Source organism: Panthera onca, chromosome B2 (genome assembly GCF_046562875.1).
Source record: "Panthera onca isolate mPanOnc1 chromosome B2, mPanOnc1 haplotype 2, whole genome shotgun sequence".
NCBI classification, from domain to species: Eukaryota; Metazoa; Chordata; class Mammalia; order Carnivora; family Felidae; genus Panthera; species Panthera onca.
The window spans coordinates 72,618,601-72,644,992 of record NC_138343.1 but is presented as its reverse complement, the minus strand read 5'-3'; the positions used below and the strand labels follow the sequence as shown (position 1 = coordinate 72,644,992).

Genomic DNA, 26,392 nt, shown 5'->3' with positions numbered 1-26,392 from the left:
TCAATTTACATCCTCTGAATCCATGTTGTTTGCTCTATTGCCAACTCTCTCATCCATCCTTTGATAACATCATATTTTTCTGCATTACTGTAACTTCTTATTCATCTTTTTCCAATTCCTGCTTTCATGCTTTAATTCTCCATGATAGGTAATGTCATATATTTCTTTGAATCTGTCAAGTGACAATGTTTATCCACCTTTCATTCATTCACCATCACTCATTTATGCAAGATTTCTCCTCACCACCTTATAATTCATTTAAAGAAAACCATTTAAAGAAAAAGTACTTTTTTCACAAATTAACTGCTCTTTCTCTTCTTCCAAGATTAACTAAAAATTTAGAATGTCAACACTAGGTGTCATTTCTTTAAAACTTCAGTTTTAATTTTAAGTTTTATGCTCCTCTGAGGCAGCGAACTAGAAAGTGATGTCTAAGGATATGGAGGAAAAAGAAATTGTAATCATTTTCATGTTTAGATATAACGGCTTATCTTGGGGAGATTCATTGAGTCTATTTTATTCACTATTCTCTAAGCATATCTTAAAATTTTTCCATTCTTGGAGCACCTGGGTGGCACAGTCGGTTAAGCATCTGACTTTGGCCTAGATCGTGATCTCATGGTTCATGAGTTCCAGCCCTGTATGGGGGGCTCTCTGCTGTCAGGCCAGAGCCCTCTTCAGATCTTCTGTCTCCTTTTTTCTCTGCCCCTTCCCCAGCGGATCAGCGCTTGCTCGATCTTGATAGTTAAAATGTTTGTTGTTATTTTTCCTTTCATATTTTTAATTATTTAATGGACTACTTCTTAGTTTTCCATTTTAATTTCTCTATTGATTCCTTTGATATGCCTGCCTATGTTTATTATTATATTACTTCGGGTAATATAAATAAACCTATAACCGTATAATTCAATTGTCCTGTCCCCATCAGTTGGGTTATATTTGCATATATTATATATGAACATATATTATGATCTCGATAATACAATTTTGTTTTTAATTTTTTTGCTTAAAGAGACAATTTTACTTATTTAATAAAAATTAATATAAGAAAAGTTATAACCTTTTATATTTATTAATGTATTTGCCACTTGCTGGGCTATTTATGTCTTTCCATTGATTTCAATTGTCATCTACTGACCATTCCCTTCAGCCCAAAGAATTCCTTTAGCATTACTTATTGTGAAGGTGTGTGCTGGTGTCATTCTCTCATCTTTTATTTTTCTAAATATACCTTTATTTCACTCTTAGTTTTGGAAGATCTTGTTTGCTGGATATAGAATTCTAGTTGACAGGTTAGTTTGGTTATTTATTTGTGTTTGGCACTTAAAAATATGTTTCTATTTTCATTTGGACTCCACTATTTTTATTGAAAAATTTACCATAATTAGTGTTTTTGTTCCCTACGTAGCTTTGTATCCTTAGCTGCTTTTTAATTTTTTAAATTAAGTTTTTTTTATTTACCTTGAGAGAGCGAGAGAGAGAGAGAACACAAGTTGGGGAAGGGCAGAGAAGAAGGAGAGACAGAATACCAAGCAGACTCAGCGCCATCAGTGCAGGGCCTAATGCGGTGCTTGAATTCACGAACCCTGCGATTGTGACCTGAGATCAAGAGTCGCTTAGCTGACTGTGCCACCCAGGCGCCCCTATCCCTAGCTGCTTTTTAAACTTTGTTTTTATGTTTGGTTTTTAGCCACTGACTTTTATAATACTTTTTCTTTTCTTCAGGTAAAATTCTCATAATAAAAAATTAGACATTTTGAAGTGAACAGTTCAGTGGCATTTAGTACAGTCTGTGCACCCATCACCTTCATCTAGCTCTAAAACTGTCATCACCCCAGAAAGAAACTCCATACCAATTAAGCAGTTATTCTCCCTTTCCTCCCTCCCTCAGTGCCTACCAATCACCAATCTGCATTTTATCTCTATGGATTTACCTATTCTGGACATTTCATGTAAATGAAATTATACCTTAAGTGACCTAGCATCTTTCACTTAGCAAAATGTGCATGTATATTGTAGCAAGTATCAGCTCTTCATTCCTCTTTATAGCTGTATATACCAGTTTATGTATCCGTTCATCTAATGATGGACATTTAAACTGTTTCCACATTTGGCTACTGTGAATAGTGCTGCTATGAACATACTTGTGCATGTATTTGTTGAGTATCTGGTTTAATTTTGGGGATATACATCTAGAAGTGGAATTTTAGGCCATATGGTAACTCTGTGTTTAACTTTTTTGAGGAACTGAAAAATTATTTTCCACAGTGTCTGAACCATGTTATATTCCCACCAGCAATATACATGGGTTCAATTTCTCTCCAACAGTTATTTTCTTATTATTATTATACCTGTAATAGGAGGTATGGAGTGATACCTCACTGTGGCATTTGATTTGCATTTTCCTAACAATTAATGGTCTTAAGCAAAATATTACTTTTGCTGCCTTATATCTACATTTTCCCTCTGTTATTCTAATAAAGCATATGTTACATGTTTTGAAATTGTCCATGCAGTTTTTTTGTGTGTTTTCATTCTTTTTTTTCTCTTTGCATTTCAGTTTTGGAAGTTTATACTGACGTATCTTCAAGCTCATTGATTCTTTCTTCACCAGTGTCCAGTCTATTGATGAATCCATCAAAGGCATGTTTTAATTTATGTTACAGTCTTTTTGATTACTAGCATTTCCTTTGATTCTTTCTTAGTTTTCTATATTTTTCCATTGGAGCCCTTAACATATTAATCGCAGCTATTTTAAATTCCTAGTTTGATAATTGCAACATCTCTGCCATATTTGAATCTGATTATAATATTTGTTTTGTCTTTTCAGCCTGTGTTTTTCTTGTCTTTTATTATGGCTTATATTGAAAGCCATACACAATATATTGAAAAATAGGTCTGGAGTTAAATAGGCTTTTAGTGTAAGGTTTTATGTGATTCTGACTAGGAGTCCAGCTGTGTTTAATGTTTGTTGTGGCTATAGTTGCCAGAGGCTCAAATGCTAGTGTTCTTGATTTTGTCTCATTTGTTGCCTTTGGGTTTTCCTATTAATCCCTCCTTAAGTAAACATTGATCCTTGCAATTCTTTCAGCTATAATCCACTGTTATCACATTAAGCCCTGTTCATGTGGGGGGAAGCTGTGTGAGTGAGTGGGAAGTATTCTGTATTTCTGTGATTAAGTCTCAGTCTTTAGTGGACCTATGTCCCTGGGCTGCAATCATCAGAATTGTTTCTTAGCTTCTGTTATCCTTGCCTGCCCCCAGGTGAGACAAGAAGTCTGGAGGGAGTTAGAGATGGGTAACTTCCTTTCCCCCATAATAAATAAGGCTATTGTAAAGCTACTTCTCTTAGAATATTGGTTTTCCTTATGGTGAATTCTTTGGGAATATCTCAGAAAGGTTAGTTTTCTCCTCCCTCTGACAGAAACACAAGGAATTTTTTTCTTATTTCTTCACTATGAAAAGTGGGTGAGGTTTCCACAGGCACAACTCATGAAAGTCTTAGGACCCTTTAAGACTGAAGCCCCAAGAGTTTCCCACTCTTATACTAGTGTACATTCTGCTTCTAGCAATTTGACAAAATAATCACTTAAGTTTATCTAACAGCAATGGTTCCAGCGGCTTCTGTTTCTGATAGACTGATCTCGACTATGATTTTCTATATTCATCTTCAGATTTGGAGTGGTAGTTTGATCTAAGAACGTCAATCTTCTAATGGGTCCAAAAAAAGGAATTGACTTTCAGTTTGTTCAGCATTTTTTCTTGTTGTAACATGGAAGTAATGACTTCCAAGCTCTCTACATGCCAGAACTGAAACTAGGAATCCTCAAAACTTATTTATGACAAAACTTTTGGAAAAATAAAGACAGAACGATTTCCTTAATTTGATAATCAGCACTACAAAAAAATCTACAATTTACATTACACTTAATAATGAAAGACTGCGTATTACCTGAGATAGAAATACAATAAGAAATATCTTCCCTCACCACCCTTATACAACATAATTATAGAAGCAACAGTCAGTGTAATAACATAATAAAAGAAAATTGAAAGCATACATATCTGAAGGGAAGAAATAAAACTGTCCCTATATGCAGATTTCACGATTGTCTACGTAGATAAACCCAAAGAATCTATTAAGAAAAATTCTTAAAACTAATAAATGAGTACATCAAAGCCACAGGATACATGACAGACATAAAAAAGTTGTATTTCTATGGAGTACCTGGGTGGTTCAGTCAGTTAAGTGTCCAATTTTGGTTCAGGTCATGATCTCTCAGTTCACGAGTTTGAGCCTCACATGGGGATCTGTGCTAACAGCTCAGAGCCTCAATCCTGCTACAGATTCTATGTCTTCCTCTCTCTCTGCCCCTCCTCCATTTGCTCTGTTCTCTCTCTCTCTCAAAAATAAATAAATATTTTTAAAAAAGAGTTGTATTTCAATAAACTAACAATAGAGCACACAGATACTAAAATCAAATGGGCAATACCATTTACAATTGCTCAAAAATAAAAACACCCGACTGTGAATGTAGTAAACCATATACAAGACTTGTATGCTGACAACAATACAATACTGATGAAAAAAAATCAAAGATTTAAATTAATGGAGAGATCTACCATGTACATGAATTAGAAGACTCACTATAGTAAAAAATGTCAAGAGAACTATCTAGAACAAAAGCAAAAGAACTTTCAAGACTCAATAGTAAGTAAAACAAACAAACATTCCAAATAGAAAATGGGAAAATACATGACCAGACTTCACCAAAGAAGATACACAGATGGAAAATGAACACATTAAAATATGTTTAATATCATTAGTCTTTGGGAAAATGTAAGGTAAACCACAATGATATATCACTAGATGTCTATCAGAATATCTAAAATAAAAATAAAGACAACACCAAATGCTGGCAAGGATGCAGAAAAATTGGATCATTCATATACTGCTAATGGGAAGGTAAAATGGTACAGACACTCTGGAAAACCACTTCACAGTTACTCAGAAAACTAAACATGCATGACCTTAAACCCATAAATTACATTGCTGAGTTATGTTCACATAAAAACCTGTACACAAATGTTTATAGTAGCTTTATTAACATTTGTAATAGCCCAAACCTGTAAACACATGTTTTCAAATAGTGAATGATTACACAAAATGTAGTTCATACATACCATTGAGTACTAATCAGCAATAAAAAAAAAAGAATGAATTATTGACATATGTACAACCTGGATTAATCTCTAGATAATTATGCAGAGTGAAAAAGCCAAACCCAAAGGTACTTTTCCATTTACAAATCATTTTTTCAGTGACAAAATTATAGAAATGGATACCAGGTCTGTGGTCACCAGGGGAAGGTATGTGTGATTATAAAGGAGAACAAGAGGAATCCTAGTGGTTATTGAAATGTTATGTATCTTCCCCATATCAATGTCAATATCCTGATTGTGATATTGTGCTATAGATTTTTGAAATGTGATCAGTGGAGAAAACTGCGTAAAGATACCCAGGATTTTTCTGTAGTATTTCTTACAACTGTATGTGAATATACAATTATCTCAAGATAAAAGATTTAATTTAAAAATTAATTTAAAAAGAATTCAGACTGCTGCATGGAGAAATGACTGCAGGATGGGAGGGGGAGACAACAAGAAGGCAGTTCTATCAGAAGGTAAGTATAGTAATTCAGGAAGGAGATGATGGCAACATGACTATGGGTCATAACAGAAGAAATGAAGAGTGCTACATAGATTCAAGATATAGTTTGTTGTTGAGCCAGCAGACCTGCTGTGTGTATGGATACGGAAGGTGACAAAAAATAAGGATTAAAGCATGACCCAGAATTGCAGAATGAGAATCAGTGAGATGCTAGATGGGAAATACAAGCTGAGTGAAAAGGAATTAAAAGAGGAATGCAGTCAGGTGATAATGGAGAGGTTACCATTCATGTCCTGGAAGTCTACTCAAAATATAGAGTGGAAATAATTAGTTAATAAAGATTGGAGTTATTTCAATGGTGTTTCGGAATTAATAATATAATAGATGGAGTATTTCGGGACCATCAGGAGTGGGTGGCTAAGATGGCATGGGAATGAAAGTTATTGAGGATGAGAAGATCACAGACAAAACCCAGAAACCACCCTCAGCAGAGGAAGAATAGAGCTCTGAATACTGAGCTTGCTCAAACTCTTTTGGAAGTAGTCTGAGTATGAACCCTATAAATAAATTAATTGACCAAATAGTGGATAGCTTGTAATTTCATTGCTCTTATTTTCATTCCCTAGTTTTAGAAAAAGGTCTGTCTCAAAAAGAAATTAAGATGCATTATGTTATCAGATCCAGATCCTATATCAACCAGGTCCAGGTTGGAACTTTTGTTAATAAACCTTAAGTGGGGAGGGGATAGGCACTTCAGCCAGAGTCTAACTGTGGAGTGGATAGAATCCATTTATCACACAACAACGCAGCTGGGTTTTATCTTAGAACAAAACAGTTCCTTTGAGATCAGTTTCCAAAGGCTTTGTGTTTGGCAACCTGAAAACTTTAATTTAGGGCAGAATCTTACATTCTTAGAGAAAACAAAAACAAAAACAAGGCCAGACGCCTTAATCTGAGGTTCAACTCTGTAGAAGGAGCATGTGGTCTAGTAAGTTAAATAGTCTGTTCCTGACTACAGTATTTACCCCACAATATGGTTTTTTTCTCCCCTAAGACAGAATAAAAGCTGTTCTGCGTCCAATTGTTCAGAATACAGGAGCATGGAAACTAGGTGTGGTGACCTACAGAGGGAGGACAGGCCACGGTCAAATAACAAGACAGTAGCAAATACTCAGTTGAAACTATGTGAAATTAAATCTAACTTGTATATGAGGCATAATATAGTTTTAGTCATCTAATAATTAAGCTGAGGTTTCATGTATGAGATATCAGATTCAGGCTGATTCCTTCATTTATAATTGAAATATTCCAAATGATCATCTAGCTACCTTGTAATTTTGTGTGACTATGATTTGACTCTGGCTAATGGTGTACATATTTGGTATATTTAATTTCTAATAAGTATCCTTAAAAAATCTTTTTTCTGTTTTTCTTCTGCTGTATGACCCCTACTATCTCTACATAGACCTATAAGGATTAAAAGCAGCTGTCTTGGACAAGTTGCCTTGAGACCATGCCTAGTGGAACAAAAAGATGGAGCCTGGCTTGTTGACACTATAGAGTGCTATTTCTGCTCTGGGCAACTTATTTGCCAAATAAATACAGTCAGGCTACATTGTTTAAGCTACTGTTATCTTGAGTTTTCTCTTAGTCAAAGGTGACATTAACCTTAAGAGATACTCTAGCAGGAAGTTCTATTTGTAGAGTTCTCTGCCTTCTGTGGTACCCATTTAATTCCAAGGCAAACTTGACACCATTATCTTGTCAATTCTAAAATTCAGGCTCTTCCAATGAAACATAGAATGCAGAAATGGACCCACAAATGTATGGCCAATTAATCTTCAACAGCAAGAAAGAATATCCAATGGGAAAAAGATAGTCTCTTCAGTAAATGGTATTGGGAAAACTTGACAGCCACATGCAGAAAAATAAACACTTTCTTACACCACAAACTCAAAATGGTTGAAAGACCTACATGTAAGACAGGAAACCATAAAAATCCTAGAGGAGAAAACAGGCAACAACCTCTTTGACCTTGGCCGCAACAACTTCTTACTTGACATGTCTCTGGAGGCAAGGGAAACAAAAGCCAAAATGAACTATTGGGACCTCATCAAGATCAAAACCTTCTGCACAGTAAAGGAAACAATCAGCGAAACTAAAAGGCAACTGATGGGAGGGGAGAAGATATTTGCAAATGACATATCAGATAAATGGTTAGTATACAAAATCTGTAAGGAACTCATCAAACTCAACACCCAATAAAACAAATAATCCAGTGAAAAAATGGGCAGAAGACATGAATAGACACTTTTCCAGAGAAGACATCCAGATGGTTAACAGACACATGAAAAAATTCTCAACATCACCCATCATCAGGTAAATAAAAATCAAAACCATAATGACATATCACCTCAGACCTGTTTGATGGTAAAATTAACAACACAGGAAATAGTAGATGTTGGCAAGGATATGGAGAAAGTAGAACACTTTTGCACTGCTGGTGGGAATGCAAACTGGCACAGCCACTCTAGAAAACAGGATGGATTTTCCTCAAAAAATTAAAAATAGAACAGTCTATAATCCAGCAATTACACTACTAGGTAATTATCCAAGAGACACAAAAATGCTGACTTGAAGGGATACATGCGCCCCAATGTTAATAACAGTACTATCAATAATACCCAAATTATGGAAAGAGCCCAAATGTCCATCAATTGATAAATGGATAAAGAAGATGTGGTATATATATATATATATATATATATATATATACACACAATGGACTATTATTCAGCAATAAAAAGTAATGAAATCTTACCATTTGCAATGATGTGGATGATACTAGAATGTATTATGCTAAGTGAAATAGTCAGAGAACGATAAATACTATATGATTTCACTCACATGTGGAATTTAAGAAACAAAACAGATGGGCATAGGGAGAAGGAAAGAAAAAAATAAAACCAGAGAGGGAGACAAACCATAAGAGATTCTTAAATACAGAGAACAATCTGAGGGTTGCTGGTGGGGTTTTGGGTGGGGAAATGGGCTAAATGGGGGATGGGCATTAAGGAGGGCATTTGTTGGGATGAGAACTGGGTATTATATGTAAGTGATGAATTACTAAATTCTACTCCTGAAACCATTATTACACTATATGTTAACTAACTTGGATTTAAATAAAATTTAAAAAGGATTTAATAAAGAGAAAAAAAATAGAAACTTCCATATAAAGAAAACAAAAACACTCCCAACACTTTTTATCAGTCACAGTTACATTCATTCTACCTCATAGAATCTTCCAGTAGAGTCAAGCATCAATCTTTGTGAGGCTCAAATTCCAGGAGACACTGTCTGCAGGTCCATGATGAACCCATGGATGCCCATATGATGGCTTGAAGGAGTGGGGAGACTCCTGCTATTTCCTCTCTGATGAGGAAGCAACTAGTTATATATAGCACTCATTTTTGACTGAATACCCAACAAAGAAAGCTCACACTTTCATCTTCATCAATTTCTAGAAATTCATCAATTTCTAGGCTTATTTGGTCAGAAGCTGGGTAGGAGACTAAGGGTAGCAGAACTGGTGTTCTTTTCTCTTAGCAAGTGATGCATGAGTAATCAATCACCTCTGTTCAGGTTTGGATACCTGTTGCCTGTTGTTCTCATCTCCAGGGTCTCAGCTTATACCCTGAGGTTATGTAGATAGTCTCTGAATATTCTAAGAAAAATAGGACCAAAATCAAGACCTTTTGATGTCAGATTTAGACCACTTTCCACAATGTTTCTGATATCAGATGACTGTCACTGAGAAATAACATTAACAGAATGATCTACAGAATGGCCTTCAAACTCCATGTAGTGAGAAACTGAGATCATGAAATTTCACTTGGATTTCCAAGATCAAGTGGGAGAATACAAGCAACTTTTTCTTGCTTAATAAATGTACCAAGACTGGTTTTGCTGTTCTCATCATATTTTAGGAACTTAGTGATGAAACATCCCAGAAGTTTGTGAAGAAATGTGATCTAGGTAGAGATATCATTATGGGAGGCACTGTTTGGTCTGTTTCCTGGATTTCTTCTGAGTAGCATTCTGAAGTTCCCATCAGGCCTGCCATATAAGGGCTCTGGCATTTTATAACAAATATATCCAGACTAGTCCTTCCATATTTTCAGGACTTCTATGATACCCAAAGGTAGTTTCTCCAACTTTATATTTGCGTCATACGATTTATGTTTTTTCTTCTATATAAACTGCTATAAATTATTTAGTAATAACATTTCATGTATCTTAGGAAAAACTTCAGAGTAACAAAAACATCAGAAGTAGTTAGTCATTTTTCAATCACGAAAATTTGACTTTGACAGATTTTAATAAGAATATATTCAACTATTCTCATTTTATTTTACTTGATTAAGAAAAACTACTTAAAATTTTATGTGTTGTGTTTATTAGATAACTTATGCAAATTTAAACAAAACAAATTTTTCTAATCTTAGTCCATTTCTACACTGAAGTATTATGGACCAATTTCATAACCATATTATGATTTAAATGTGAAGCTGATGTCACTAAACTTTTAGAATATTCTGGAGGTGAATGTGAGGTGTCTAGCAAGAAAGAGAAAACAAAAAACAGAAATGGATTTAAATACTGAAATGCACAAGAAGGGACGAAATTCGGCCATATGAACAGCATTTCCTACTATTGTCAGCTTTGTATATGAATTCCGTAATGAGAGTTATGTGAAAGAAAATAGGTCAGTAATCAAATAATACAGACATTATGAATAGATTAGATATTATACATACTTAAAGGATGAAAGCAGTGTGTGTCATCCTAAGGTTTAGCAATAGTAGAACACCATTCACAAGATGCTGTCTTAGTCTTTGGAGCCTTGCATTTCAATAGATAAGTGATGGGAGGGGAAGGGGACACTCAGGTGGTCTCTTGGCAACATAAAAAGGGCCCAAATGCCCTTTGTAGCAGAGACACATCTGGATTTCAGTAGCCCTATCCCAAAGCTACACTATTATAGTACAACTTGTATGTATTTACACTTCAAGCCATTCCAAACCAATAAACAGCCTTGCAGCCACCAACCGAAATTGCAAAGTTGTTATTAAGAAGGGTTGCTCAAAATCTTTCATGTTTGTTCCTGATCAGTTCTGTTCTCATCCCCAGTTCTCAGCCATAACATCAAACTATTGAACTTCTGGATTTTCCCAAAGACCCTGATTTGAATTGCCTCATGCCATGCCCTTTGCTGCCCCATGATGTTTCAAATAGGAACTTTCATTGTACTTCTGATCACAGGAAACTTAAACAAGGATGTTAACCATTTGACAGTGCCCTGGCCAGGGCAAATTAATCCTACCTCCACCTCCTACCCTCCCATACTTTAACCTGTTGGAAAATGACTGCTTAGGATTTACTTGAGGATACTCATTATTGGGGTTCAATATACATATTTGTATATTGTTTTCTAATGCAAATTTTATCAAGAGACACATGTTGATGTTTCTGGCACTGTGTTGAAAACACACACAAACATTTGGAAATATTTCATGTCCTATAAATTCAACGGGAAACAAATTAACTTGCCATAATTATAGACAAATAATTCTTTGGATAGTTTGTTATGCTATAATATGGGATAATTATGCATTAGTGCATCAGCCCTAAATGATAGTCATAACAGCCTGCCTTAACACATGACAAGCTGACAAATTTGTACTTAAAAAATGTTAAATTATTAAAATATTAAAATTATATGTATATTAAATTATATATAAATTATAAAAATATTAAAATATTAAACATTAGAGTTATCCTTTTATGAAACTTATAATGTCATTCTTTAAAAAATTTTTTTAATGTTTATTTATTTTTGAGAGAGAGAAAGAGAGGAAGAGCGTGAGTAGGGGAGGGGCAGAGAGAAAGGGAGACACAGCATCTGAAGCAGGCTCCAGGTTCTGAGCTGTCAGCACAGAACCCCACACAGGGCTTGAACTCACAAACCACAAGATCATGCCTGAGCCAAAGTCAGCCGCTTAACCGACTGAGCCACCCAGATGCCCCAAAACTTATAATGTTATCTTGATGGTAAGTTTAGCATTCTTAAATAGGAGAAATATTGCTAATTTTCCAATTTAGTTTTCTTTATACAAACACTAGAAAGAGTCATGGTAGGCATGGGTGTGGAAAGAAAGGATAAACTAGCTACTACTCTCTTCCCAAAGGTTGGGAGTATGATAGAATTTTTGGTAAATATATATAATTGAAATAACATTTTCTTTCTAATGTACATAATATATTAACATATTAACATTTGACTCATATCCCAAATGGACAGACTACACCAAAGAAATATCCAATCACTGTTCTAAAGTAGGTTACTCTCAAGTGAGGGAAGTGGAATGGTGTATATAAAATCAAGAAACAGGGTAACTAGTCACTTTTACAAGTAAGTAACTTAACCAAATGCTGCAACAACTTTGAGCTAAGTTATAATGGGAGATTCTCTGGTATTGCAAGCCCACAGTTAGGGCTTTGGATTTAGTTTGAAAGACATATATTTTCACTTGCAAAGTGACTCCATCTCCAAAGAAAGACATAAGTTAAAAAAAATCACTTATGTAAGAAAGTGGTCCAGGTTCATTCTTCTGCATGTCTCTGTCCAGTTTTCCCAGCACCACTTGCTAAAGAGACTCTCTTTATTCCATTGGATGTTCTTTCCTGCTTTGTCAAAGATGAGTTGCCCATACGTTTGTGGGTCCATTTCTGGGTTCTCTATTCTGTTCCATTGATCTGAGTGTCTGTTCTTGTGCCAGTACCATACTGTCTTGATGATTACAGCTTTGTAGTATAGCTTGAAGTCCGGGATTGTGATGCCTCCTGCTTTGGTTTTCTTTTTCAAGATTGCTTTGTCTCTTCAGGGTCTTTTCTGGTTCCATCCAATTTTTGGATTATTTGTTCTAGCTCTGTGAAGAATGCTGGTGTTACTTTGATAGGGATTGAATTGAATATGTAGATTGCTTTGGGTAGTATCGACATTTTAACAATATTTCTTCTTCCTATCCAGGAACATGGAATCTTTATCCATTTCTTCATGTCTTCTTAAATTTCTTGCATCAGCTTTCTATAGTTTTCAGTGTATAGATTTTTCACCTGTTTGGTTAGATTTATTCCTAGGTATTTTATGGTTTTTGGTGCAACTGTAAATGGGATCGATTCCTTGATTTCTCTTTCTGTCACTTCATTGTTGGGGTATAGTAATGCAACCAATTTCTGTGTGTTGATTTTATATCCTGCAACTTTGCTGAATTCATGAATCAGTTATAGCAGTTTTTGGTGGAATCTTTTGGGTTTTCCATATAGAGTATCATGTCATCTGCGAAGAGTGAAAGTTTGACCTCCTCCTGGCCAATTTGGATACCTTTTATTTCTTTGTGTGGTCTGATTGCAGAAGCTAAGACCTCCAATACTATGTTGAATAACAGTGGTGAGAGTGGACATCCCTGTCTTGCTCCTGACCTTAGGGGGAAAGATGTCAGTTTTTTCCCATTGAGGATGATATTAGCATTGGGTCATTCATATATGACTTTTATGATCTCGAGGTATGCTCCTTCTATCCCTACTTTCTTGACGGTTTTTATCAAGAAAGGATGCTGTATTTTGTCAAATGCTTTCTCTGCATCTATTGAGAGGATCATATCGTTCTTGTCCTTTCTTTTACTGATGTGGTGAATCACGTTAATTGTTTTGCGGATATTGAACCAGCCCTGCATCCCAGGTATAAATCCCACTTGGTCGTGGTGAATAATTTTTTTAATGTATTGTTGGATCCGGTTGGCTAATATCTTGTTGAGGATCTTTACATCCATGTTCATCAGGGAAATTGGTCTATAGTTCTCCTTTTTAGTGGGGTCTCTGTCTGGTTTTGGAATCAAGGTAATGCTGGCTTCATAGAAAGAGTTTGGAAGTTTTCCTTCCATTTCTATTTTTTGGAACAGCTTCAAGAGAATAGGTGTTAACTCTTCCTTGAATGTTTGGTAGATTTTCCCTGGAAAGCCATCTGGCCCTGGACTCTTGTTTTTTGCAGATTTTTTATAACTAATTTGATTTCCTCACTGGTTATAGGTCTGTTCAAATTTTCTATTTCTTCCTGTTTCAGTTTTGGTAGTATATATGTTTCTAGGATTTGTCCATTTCTTCCAGATTTCCCATTTAATTGGCATATAATTGCTCATAATATTCTCTTATTATTGTCTTTATATCTGTTGTGTTGGTTGTGATTTCTCCTCTTTCATTCTTGATTTTACTTATTTGGGTCCTTTCCTTTTTCTTCTTGATCAAACTGGCTAGTGGTTTATCAATTTTGTTAATTCTTTCAAAGAACCAGCTTCTGGTTTCTCGACCACTTTCTTACACCATACACAAAAATAAACTCAAAATAGATGAAAGACCTCAATGTAAGACAGGAAGCCATCAAAATTCTCTAGAAGAAAGCAGGCAAAAACCTCTTTGATCTTGCCCGCAGCAATTTCTTACTCAACATGTCTCCTGAGGCAAGGGAAACAAAAGCAAAATTGAGCTACTGGGACCTCATCAAAATAAAAAGCTTCTGCACAGCAAAGGAAATAATGAGCAAATCTAAAAGGCAGCCTACAGAATGGAAGAAGAGATTGGCAAATGACATATCAGATAAAGGATTAGTATCCAAAATCTACAAAGAACTTATCAAACTCAACACCCAAAAAACAAATAATCCAGTGAAGAAATGGGCAAAAGACATGAATAGACACTTCTTCAAAGAAGACATCCAGATGGCCAACTGACACATGAAAAAATGCTCCACATTAGTCATCATCAGGGAAATACAAATCAAAACCACAATGAGATACCACCTGACACCTGTCAGAATGGGTAACATTAACAACTCAGGCAACAACAGATGTTGGTGAGGATGTGGAGAAAGAGGATCTCTTTTGCATTGTTGGTAGGAATGCAAGCTGGTGCAGCCACTCTGGAAAACAGTATGGAAGTTCCTTAAAAAACTAAAAATAGAACTACCCTATGACCCAGCAATTGCACTACTAGGCATTTATCCAAGGGATACAGGTGTGCTGTTTCAAAGGGACACATGCAACCCCATGTTTATAGCAGCACTATCAACGATAGCCAAAGTATGCAAAGAGCCCAAATGTCCATCGATGGATGAATGGATAAAGAAGATGTGGTATATATATATATATAGATATATATATATATATACATACACACACACAATGGAGTATTACTCGGCAATCAAAAAGAATGAAATCTTGCCATTTGCAACTACGTGGATGGAACTGGAGGGTATTATGCTAAGTGAAATTAGTCAGTCAGAGAAAAACAAAAATCATATGACTTCACTCATATGAAGACTTTAGAGACAAAACAGATGAACATAAGGGAAGGGAAACAAAAATAATATAAAAACAGGGAGGAGGACAAAACAAAAGAGACTCATAAATATGGAGAACAAACTGAAGGTTGGTGGAGGGGTTGTGGGAGGGGGGAAGGGCTAAATGGGTAAGGGGCATTTAAAGAATCTACTCCTGAAATCACTGCTTCACTATATAGTAACTAATTTGGATGTAAATTTTAAAAAATAAAAAATAAAGTTAAATTACCAAAAAATCACTTATAAGTATAAAAAATAAGAGGAAAAGAATCAATTGTTGGCTTATTTTTCTTATAGATACTCCCTCTTAAGAAACTGAATAAAAATGAAAATACACTGGCAAGAGCTGAACCAATGTGAGTATGTGTTCTTGAATGACTTTGACCTTGGTCAAGTGGAATGACTTCTTTGATACTTAGGCTTCTTATCTGTTAAAAGAGAAAATGGCTCTGATTTAATGAACTGATATTTAATAAAATGTCCTACAATAGCTAAGAAATACCAGATATTTCTCTTCCCTCTCCGCATACCTCCATTGTATCAATACTTGTTTATATGTTGGTCTTCTCTGCTAGACAACACGCGTGCCTGGAGATCAGAAGTGTTGCATTGTATAAACATCTGAAGAGACTGTGTAATTTCTGGCACATAAGAAGAACTTAATAAATACTAGTTTGTTAAGTTAGTGATTCATATAGCACAGAAGTTAAAATTTCACAAAAGGCAATATGTAAAATTTCACGAAAGACAATACAAAAGAGTCATATTTCACATTTGTTAAAAGTAGTAAAGCAAAATACCTATTCAACTGCATATATGCCAATTTTATGAAATTAAATCTTTTTTTTTAAGTTAGTTAATATAAAACTATAGTTGAACTCTATATTTTTTTTTCATGGTATTTCTAAGAATTTGTTCAAGAGGGGTGTTTTCAGTGGTGGGCACATAAAGATAACAACCTTTTGGATCTCCTAGTAGTTTTTATACTGTTAATCTTACTCAATGATATACATATAAAAAGGCAAATGACAATAGCATAAGCAGCATTATTTTAGACATCTCTGTGCCTTGCAACTGGCCCAAGTAAGAAGATATCACTGTGAGAGTAAGAATGATTCACATATTTAGACAAATAAATAATTCTCAGTTACATATATATTGTTTATATAGATTTTAAAATACAACGAAGGGATTCCTGGGTGACTCAGTTGGTTGAGTGTCTGATTCTTGATTTCAGATCAAGTGATGATCTCAGGGTTATGAGATCCCATAACCATATATTGAGCCCCACATCGGGCTCCGCACCTAGTGTTAAGATTTTCTCTCTCCCTCTGCCACTCTCCACTGCTTATGCTCTATCTCTCTAAAATTAAAAAAATAAATAAATATCATGAAGAAAAATACATGAACATCCTTATGATGGGAACAATTTGAGCAGAAAGTAAACAGGAATGTGTACAAGCAGACCTCTGTCATCTCAGCTCCTAGGATTTGAGTTGAAGTCACACCTGCCTGTGATATAATCCAGTTCGTGTACAAATCTAAGAAATCATACACATAATTATAAAAATAATTTGAAAGAAGATAACTATGAAGCATCTTAAAAGAGTATTAGCTCAAGAGAAGAGAATTTAACATTCAAGAAATATTTTTATTGTTTAGTGATATCTATGTAAAGTTCTAATTCCTAGGAATACAATAGTAAATAAAATAGCTAGGTTCCCTGCCATAATTTGTCTCAGATTGTAGGACCCAAAATCTCTAGATCATTGAAAGATTCTTTTGTCTATGGGTTACGTGTTATGAAAGAAAAACAAGCACAGGTTTAAAAGAATGAGAGGGAGAATAAAAAAAAAAAAAGGAATGCTTGGGATAAAAAGCAGACAGCTGGGTTCAAAACTTTGATGGTAAATGTGATAATTGGAAATCTAGGGGAACCCAATAAATATCACCCTTCTCTTCCTGACTTCAAAGCCAACTGAAGGCTAACACAAACAAGCAAACAGATGAGGAGCCATTATATTAGCTTCATTAAAGATAAAAGAGAGCACTACTTGTATCTGCAATTTAGTAAACTTACTAACAATGAAAGACACTAATAATCCAACTAAAATGATCCAACCAGGGTTTTGCCTGGAACTAAAGGAGTTCTTGGGATATGGGACACTGAATACCACAACTAGCATTCAACTGAGCTGAGCTGTACTTTCAGGTGCATGGTGCATGGATGCTCCTGTGACCACCTTAGGGTGGGGGTTTGAAAGTATCACTGTTCTTCATAACATAGCTTCCCTTTGAAGAATCTCAGCTGAGTATAATCCTCTGAGGCAGGATGTTCTGGGAAAGAGTTTAGTCTCTGATCAAGTTTTCTTATCAGGTAGCATATAATACATCCACTCTTTATGACAACTTATTGTGTATGTGTGGGTTTGTTTTTTTTTTTTTTTTTTTGTAGAATAACTTTTTGTTCATATAATATAAACTTTCATTTAGAATAAGATATTTACTCTTTTTAACCTGATTCTTGTCTGTTTCTCCCCTCCTCTCCACTAGGCTGAAGGTCCCGCAGAGAGGGATCATAACTGGTCACCATTGATTACCATGGTATCCGGCATGGAACAGGCACCTAATAAATATGTGTTAATAACACGTGAATGAAATAATATATAGAACTGAATCATACAGGGAAGGACTGTGGATGAAAATTCATTACTTCATCAAGTCAATTTTGACCAGGACTTAGACTCTGGGTCAGCTGGTATGTTCTAGTTATTCCCCAGACTCAACTAAAACCTGGGATTACAAGAAATGCTCCAATTTTACTGTTATTTTTGTTCCACTATTCAGGAAGGGGCAGAATCTAAATCTCTACTAGTTTTGTTCACCAAGCTATACAAAAAAGAAGAAATGAAATATTTGGCATACTAATTGTCCTTTGTAAGAGATATTTTTTGGTTATAAAATGGAAATAAAATCAGTAGGATAGTATGTTAAATAATACAATTAAAGTAATTAGCCCAATGCTGGGCAAGATAAATGCCTAATAAGCAATTCGTGTTATTAATAAAAGCAGCAAACAATTTGACTTGAATGACTTTTTTTTTAAGTTTCTACTGCAAAATGTGAGAGTCTCCAAGTTTATAGAGGTTGTATTATACTTTTTCAGAGATTTTTGATGCATTCATCCATACATTCAAAAATCTTTATTGAATATTTATACATGATAATCCTTTTTATTTTTCTTGGCACTGGAGAGAACAATGATCAAAGAAGACAGAATTGCTGCCCTCAAGGACCTATTAACCTAATGACTCCTGACTTAATATAAATTTTGCATCTTAAATAGTAAAGAGAAGATCGCAGGAAAAGCTATAATAACTACAAATGTAACAATTTAAACAAGGAGGATGAACTAAAGAAAATAGCCAACAAATTTTAATAAACTGATTGATAGCATGATGGAAGTTTGAGGTTCACAACAGTAGAAACTACATAAAGGTGAGGACAGTGCTTTTAAAATATGCATGTACAATAAAGTCCTTTTATAAAGTGTTCATACTCTCTCTATACCATTAACATTTGTGCATTTACTTTTAAGTGTTCTGTTCAAGTAAGGGATGTGAGCTAGAAAAATATCAGCATGGTAGAACCTAGGTCTCAACCAAACCCTTCTGTAAATCAAAGTGTACTGTTAGCTAAGCTATACATTTTGCCTGAACATCGATGCCTGAACATCAATTTTCTCTTAAATAAAAAGAGGAAATTCATTTAAGCTATAAAATTTAGTTTCCAAATCAGGGACATAATGTATAATTCAACATTGTTTTAATCACCCCACAGAGGAGGAATGGACCCTCATTCCCAAACTTGGTTCAGCTTTTCAGCCCGATGAAGCCACTCTTGAGCCAAGAGGGTACTGAAAGGTTTATTATTCACAAAGTGGGCATTTCTGAGGACAGTGTGCTTGTCTCTCAGGCTTGAAAATGGCTGAGAGGGCAGAAAGGAGAAACTTGTTTGGGGTTTTATGGTAGTTACAGGGTGGGGCTAGAAGGACAATTCCCTTGTGGACCAACATTTCAAAGTTTGAATTTCTCACGTGTGCCAAAGCAGGGAGCACCTGGACTTCCTTAACTTGCTCAGGTGTGGGGCAATATGGCAATACTTGAAAGCTGTTAGCAGTCAGACATCAAAAAATGGAGTCGGATTCTTTATTACAAGCCTACAGACCACAGACTTCTCTTCATCAACGCCAAACCTAGCCACCTTCTAGACTTCTTCCTGAGGTTATTGAAATTTATTCATAGAGTGTTGCTGAACCCTCAGGCCCTTAACAACCTAATGATTTATTCACTTCATGCTTTTTATTTAAAAAAATGGCGGTACAGCTGATTCATTAAGGTATATGTTTAGGTGTCCTGTTCTTGAATTTATGTGTTACACTTGAAGGTCCAAAAATATAAAACATATACACAACTACTTAAAAATGGGTTAGCTCAGCTGAAAAGTCAGCAACTTTTGACAGTGGTTAGCATTGCAAAAGCTCTCTCTGCCTGATAAGACATGGTTAAAAATATTTTTTATTTTTTAAAAATAATTTTTTTATTTTTTAAAAAATTGTAATTTTCTTAAATTTAAAAATATTTCTAATATTTTGAAAATAAAACTCCTTGTATAGACATAGAAATCAGGCCACTTTGTATGCTGAGACTCTCCCTTGCACGTGGCATACTCAGAGGCACATGTTCTCTAGAAACAGATAATCATAAACATCTGTCTTTTCAGTGGTATTTTTTTCACGATAATACATGAAGAGACTATTCCATGGAGTTCTATGGATAAAGAAATGAATTTTTACATGCATTGTTGGAATCCCTGGTTTAATAAAAGCTTAGCGAAGTGTGGAAAATATGTAAAATATGTTGATTTACTATCTCTTAGAGAATTTCTAAGGAAGTATTCATAAACTTGACTGCCTTTAAAAACAAAATGAAATCCTTCTATAAGTCTATAGTTTGATATATTCCCACTTAACTTTTTTCTTCTTTTTTTAGGCACATCATGGCTGTGAGCCTAATTCACTTATTAAGAGGCCTATTGAAAACAAACTGTGGGTATTCTGATACTTACGTCGGAAGTTCTAAAGTCTTCTTGTATGGAGACTAAAAATTTGACTGTTAGCCCACAGGGATGTGCTAAGAACAATTCTACTCAGATAGAAACAACCAGAGATTTGCCCAGTCTGTGGGTGTGAGCCACACAACAAGAGTTTCTCAGAGCTATAGTTCCAGGCTCAGGAGCATTCAGGTCAACAGGCCACACAGTTTTCCACAATCTGGAGATTACGTTTTTTTTTTCTCATAGAAACCCAGAAATTGAGTTCTCATAAGTCCTGTCATCTATATTGTCAAATGTATTCAGACAATTGACACAATGTGCTGACTACAGGTTTTAACTAAACACAAAGAACGCATCCACATTTGTGTCTGAAAAATTATTTCCAGCTGTCTTTTTAAAAACTGGCCAGTACTTGATATTCCTGTTCTTAGAATTTCTTAAACCAGTGTATTACATTCATTACCTCAGGATAATCGAATGTCTTAAATGGGATTTCAATTACTTTGAAGGTTAATATTTTTACAGTATTTCTCATCTTGTTATATTCATTAAGAGTTTAAGGTGATATAACAAAGGATACATTCAATAAAATTGCCAATATAAAAATACTATGAGGGGGAAAATATCAAACACTTAGGTCAACATAGTTATTGTAATTGACACTAAGTGTGTCTCTGAGTTCTCTGGCAGTTAGAGCTAAAGTGAAATATTTTAAATTTAATTGTTTGAATAAGCAAATTTGTTTCAGTAATCAGTATAGAAGATAATTTACTTAGAAATGAATTTTATCCTTATAAAGTATAGTTTCTATAGTTACAACTCTCTATATAATATATGTATAAATATATATTTGTATATATAAAGTGAAATATATTATAATACATTATATTGGTTTTATAAATAGAACTACTGAACAATTATTATTGTTACTGAACTATTATTTTAACCCTTAAGAATATTATGCCAAACATAGCCTGAAGGTATATTTTCATGAAGGCATTTCTGTGAAGATATGGGAAAAGAGCAGACAGGTCATTGGTTAGGGTACTGACATATACACATATACATATACATATACATATACATATACATATACATATACACATACATATACATATACATACAAATACATATACACATATATACAGACTCTGTGTTCTACAGTGATGGAGGACTATAGATCATACTACTCATATTAGAGATTGGTCCTCTGGATTAGGGTCTCCTGGATGCTTTAAAAATGTAGTTTGCTACATTTTGATTTAGAATCTCTCAGGACAGAACCCTCCACTTGACATTTTGGGGTCATTTTTAGATTAAATTATATGTTACAACAGTAAAATTAACTTTTTTAGTGGAAAGTTCTGGGAGTATTGACAAATAAAATCCACGTATTGAGCAAGTACTTCAGGTGATTCTTTTATCCATTAAATTTGATCACCATTGATTCCATCATTGGTTCTCAAACTTCACTGTGCATCGGAATCACAGGGAGGCTTATTAATACACAACCCTGGGATGCCTGGGTGGCTCAGTCGGTTAAGGGTCTAACTCTTGGTTTCGGCTCAGGTCATGATCTCGCGGTTCGTAGACTGACAGCTGCAGGAGCCTTCTTGGGATTTTCTCCCTCTTACTCGCCCCCCACTCGCCCTCTATCTCTGTCTCTCAAAATAAATAAATAAATAAACATTAAAAAAAAAAAAAAAGACACAACCCTGCTGTTGTCCACCCCCATTACTTTTTTTTTTTTTAAGGTTATTTAGTTTGAGAGAGAATCCCGAGCAGACTCTGCACTGTCAGTGAAGAGCTCTATGCAGGGCTCAAACTCATGAACCATGAGATCACGACCTGAGCCAAAACTGAGTCAGATGCTTAACTGACTAAGCCACCCAGGCACTCTCTCCACCCCCATCATTTCTGATTAAGCAGCTCTGGGAAAGGGGCTGCAAATTTGCATTTTGGACAGGTTCCAGGTGCTGGAACTGCTGCTGCTGCTTCTTGAGGAGCCACACTGAGAACCACTGGCTGAGAGCAATAGTTCTGAACCTTCGCTGTACATCACAGTCACCCAGGGAATTTTGCCAAAAAACGTGGATACCTAAGCTGAAAGAAACTCTTTAGAGATCCTGACTTCATTGGTCTGTAGTAGATCTCAGACATACAGCTTTACATGAACTCCTCTGGCGATTTTAATACGCAGCCAAGGCCAAGAACCACTGTCATAGTGGAAAAAAATGGATATCATTCCTTTTAGTCAGTTTGTCCAGAGTATATATTGGCTGGACTTTTGAGAAGAACCAAAGAGTACTGATAACGCCTGTTACAAGGTATTGCATTGAAAGTGTTCATTTTAGTATATTTATTTTAAAAAATCTTACTGCCTCCATTATATTGAGAAGGTAATTAAAACATAATACTATTAATTGAAACTCCAAAGAATATAAAATTAATAAGCGGAGGCATTTCTCTCTGTTTCTATAACCCATAGTTCATGATTCATACTTTGAATATCAGGCAGTCCTGGGGGAAAATTATATTTTCTTGTAAAAACCAAGGATTTGACTTGTCTTATTCCCCATATGCCAGTTTTACAATGTCGTGGACTGCTAACGTACCTCTGAGGAAAACTTTGGATCTATTCAAGCACTGATAAAATACTAGTTTTCACTCCACAGTTATTCACCATTAATCTTGAGAGAAATTATTCGAGCTGGAAAATATGGAAGAGGAGATGTTATAATTCAACCATCTGGGCCATAGTATTGCTCCAGTGGGATAACTGATTTTGAATAATATTGCATTCAGATGAGCAGGCCAAGGAGTAACGACTCCCTAATAGCTAGGAGCAAAGTCTGAGCTGTTCTCTGGGGTAGCTTCTTCAGTGGAAGAACAAGCTCTTAGGATCTGTTCTTTCCAACATTACTTTTTTGGTGACAAGATAAAAACATTAACATGTGAAAAATTCACAGCCTCTTTCCCTTTTCCCAGACATTACGCATTTATTTCCCCTCCACTTACTCTTAATTCACATGCCCACACCGATGTTAGTTCTACCTTAACTACTTTATTTTAATTATACAAACCAAAGTAAATTTAGAGGGCAAATGGAGGTAATCTATTGGGAGAGGAGAGATTGCAGCAGGGTAGACACACACACACACACACACACACACACACACAGGAGAAATAAAACTGCCTTGGGCCTATTGTTTGCATTAATGGCCTTGATTCTTCTCTACTATCTACATTACAAGGAGGCTCATTGCATTTAACTCTTCCACTCTGAATTTTCATTCTTCCAGGTGACGTGTTCTGGCCAAAAAGATGTTACAATATGTAATGAAAACAGAGACTTGAAAAGTGCAATTAGCTTAATATTTCTTGCCTTCTCTCATCACCATGCAAAGAACATGTCTGAGTGAAACTGTTAAAGGATGAGACACATGTAACAAACCCAAATGCCCTCAGCCATACCAATCCAGATCATTCTAGATCAATCAATAGCCAGCTAATTCCAGCATGTGAATAAGCCTGGCCAAGCTCAGCAGAGCTGCCTCATTGACCTATAAGGGATGACAGATGCATAGGTGAACCCAGCACAAATCAAATGAAGCCTTCAGTTTTGTGAGCTAAAAAGGGTTTATTGTTTATATGCCTGGGGTTTGCTGTGTTGCTTTGCAACATTATCATAACAATAGATATCTGATACACAGCTTGAGCATCTAAATTTAAGGCAATTTAAGGGGAGATAGACCAGAGTTGGGGAAAGGTTTTGGGCTGTTATTAGAGAGAGAACAGGCAAAAGAAAGTGATTTTCAAAAAAATTTGATGTGTGTTTTAAATGAAATACCCCTGAGCATTAAAACTTTAATTAAATTTTACATTTCTTTCCAGTTAATTTTGATTGTCCTATTTGAATTGTATTGAATATAACTTACACTGAGCCTGGCCTCACTATTACAAGAAGCAGACCAAAACTTATGGGTTATATTTCATACAAGTTTATGGAACAAGAAAAATATTCAGGAAACTTCAGTCCAGGTTAAGGCTATAGTCAAGATACTTGGAATACCTAGGAACTAGGCATATCATCATCATCTATTGGCTTCAAATCCTGTTATAGATTACTCCAGAAAGAGAAGCAGAATGATATGAGAATGCACGTTAGAAAAATCTATTTGTGCTTAATGAATTGGAATAATAGAACTCTAAATTACTCATAGAATATTTAATGAAATAATCTAAAATGAGAATAAATCTGCTGGATTCTCAGGTCTTTAAGTCAAAACAATATTTGTAAAGTATTTGTAAGTAGGTTGCTGCTAATGAAGAAAGCATACCAGTTGATATTCTATAAGTATCATAATTAGCTCTCATTTGAACTGAGATATTTAATAAGTATTTGGAAAAATTATGCAAAATGATCCCAATGATTTTGACAAATAGAAACAGTTTTCTAGGGAGAAAGTTTTCCAAAAGTTTTTTTAAAAGAAATAAAGGGAAGGTGTGCCTGGGTAACTCAGTCAGTTAAGCATCCAACTCAGGTCATAATCTCACGATTCAGAGGATCATGCTCCGCAGTGGGCTCTGTGCTGATAGCGTGGAGCCTGCTTGGGATTCTCTCTCTTTCACTTGGCCCCTCTCCCCAACTCGTTCTCTCTCTCTCTCAAAATAAGTAAACATTTTTCAAAAAAAAGAAATAAAGGGAAAATCATTGCCATTTTCACCTTTCAAGCTGAAACAAGATGAACTCAGGTCTGAGAGATGTAATTGGCACCGTAGCCAAGCACTGATGAATGGGAGAATAAGTTATATACTATTTCTTAAAGATAATTTGACAATTATTAAAAATTAATCAGCAATGATTAAATAAATATGGTACATCCATATTATGAAATATGCTTTAGAATTCAGATCATGACTTTAAATAAATTTAATGAATAGCAAAAACTAACAATATAGAATTAAGGACAAAGAGAAATTAAAAAAAACACCTACAAAAAAATAAATTAAAAAATTAAAAAAAAATAAAAAACACCTACCATATGAATTGTATGACATAAATATATATAAATTTGACAGTTTTACATTTACTTTTATTATTTTTATTTTTTATTAATTAAATCAATCTAATTCTAATCCTCACTTCCTGTGACGGCAATAAATTCTAGATCTCCTGTTTTGCATGGCTCCTTCCTCCTTCCTTGGTTCAGATTCCAATGCCAATCACCTTAAAACTTGTGGGAAAATAAGAAGAGTCGCTTGCAATCAAAACATAATGACCATTATCAGTATTCTTATTAAATAATGATACTGTCAATTACTGTATCTGACAATGTGGTCTAGACAGGCTGTGTAGATGATTTTCTCTCATCTGACCACAGGTTAACCTTTCAACCCTCACCATTTCTGTTAAGTCCATAGCCTTAGTAGCAAATTTGTACATTTATGTAACCATCTTTTTACAAGGTCTTGTCAGCTCTGTGTTGTAGAGACACTGGGATACAAAACTATAGGGGACATTTTCGCTCTCTGTGCTATGTATATAGAAACTCCTGGAATGATACAATATAGCAGATCTGTCCATGCTACTCTGTGTGAATAGGGCAGAGTCTCTACCTTTCCAAGAAACCAGAAACTCTAGTCTTTCTCTCCCAATACTGGGGAAGTGATTCTCCAGCGATGTGTCAATTCCTCTACCCTCTTAAAACAATAGCATCAAATCACCTCTTCTTTGAGGAAATCTGACCAAATCCTTTGGTGGACAAAAAGCTTTCAGAACAAAGCCATGCTCTGGGTCTATCTGCATGTGTGTGCAGAAGGTTGTCTCTAGAACAATCTTCCCCTACTTGGCCAGAACACACATTTAGAAAGAAGTGCTATCAGTACATCTAAGTAAATGTAGCCTCACAACTCAAGACTACAAGGTCTAATCTTTCTTCCTTTTAGGGAGTTGGGGAAAATACCTTGGTATGTATGTGTATATATATGTGTATATATATACTTATACGTATATATATATATGTGTGTGTGTATATATATATATATATATATATATATATATATATCACAGCTTTTTAAACAATTTAAAACAATTTTTAAACATTTGACATTAAGTAAATGACATGGCACTATGGTCATCTACATATTTT

At 35.0% G+C, this 26,392-nt stretch overlaps 1 long non-coding RNA gene across 1 annotated transcript in view; it reads left to right on the top strand.

The window, feature by feature from the left end:
- Positions 1 to 18,847, top strand: part of LOC132667320 (uncharacterized) — a 159,717-nt gene extending 140,870 nt beyond the window's left edge. The window contains exons 3-4 of the long non-coding RNA XR_009605086.2: positions 15,423 to 15,481; positions 17,679 to 18,847. This is a non-coding gene — a long non-coding RNA (uncharacterized LOC132667320). The remainder of the gene's footprint in view (positions 1 to 15,422; positions 15,482 to 17,678) is intronic.
- The last annotated feature ends 7,545 nt before the right edge of the window (positions 18,848 to 26,392 follow it).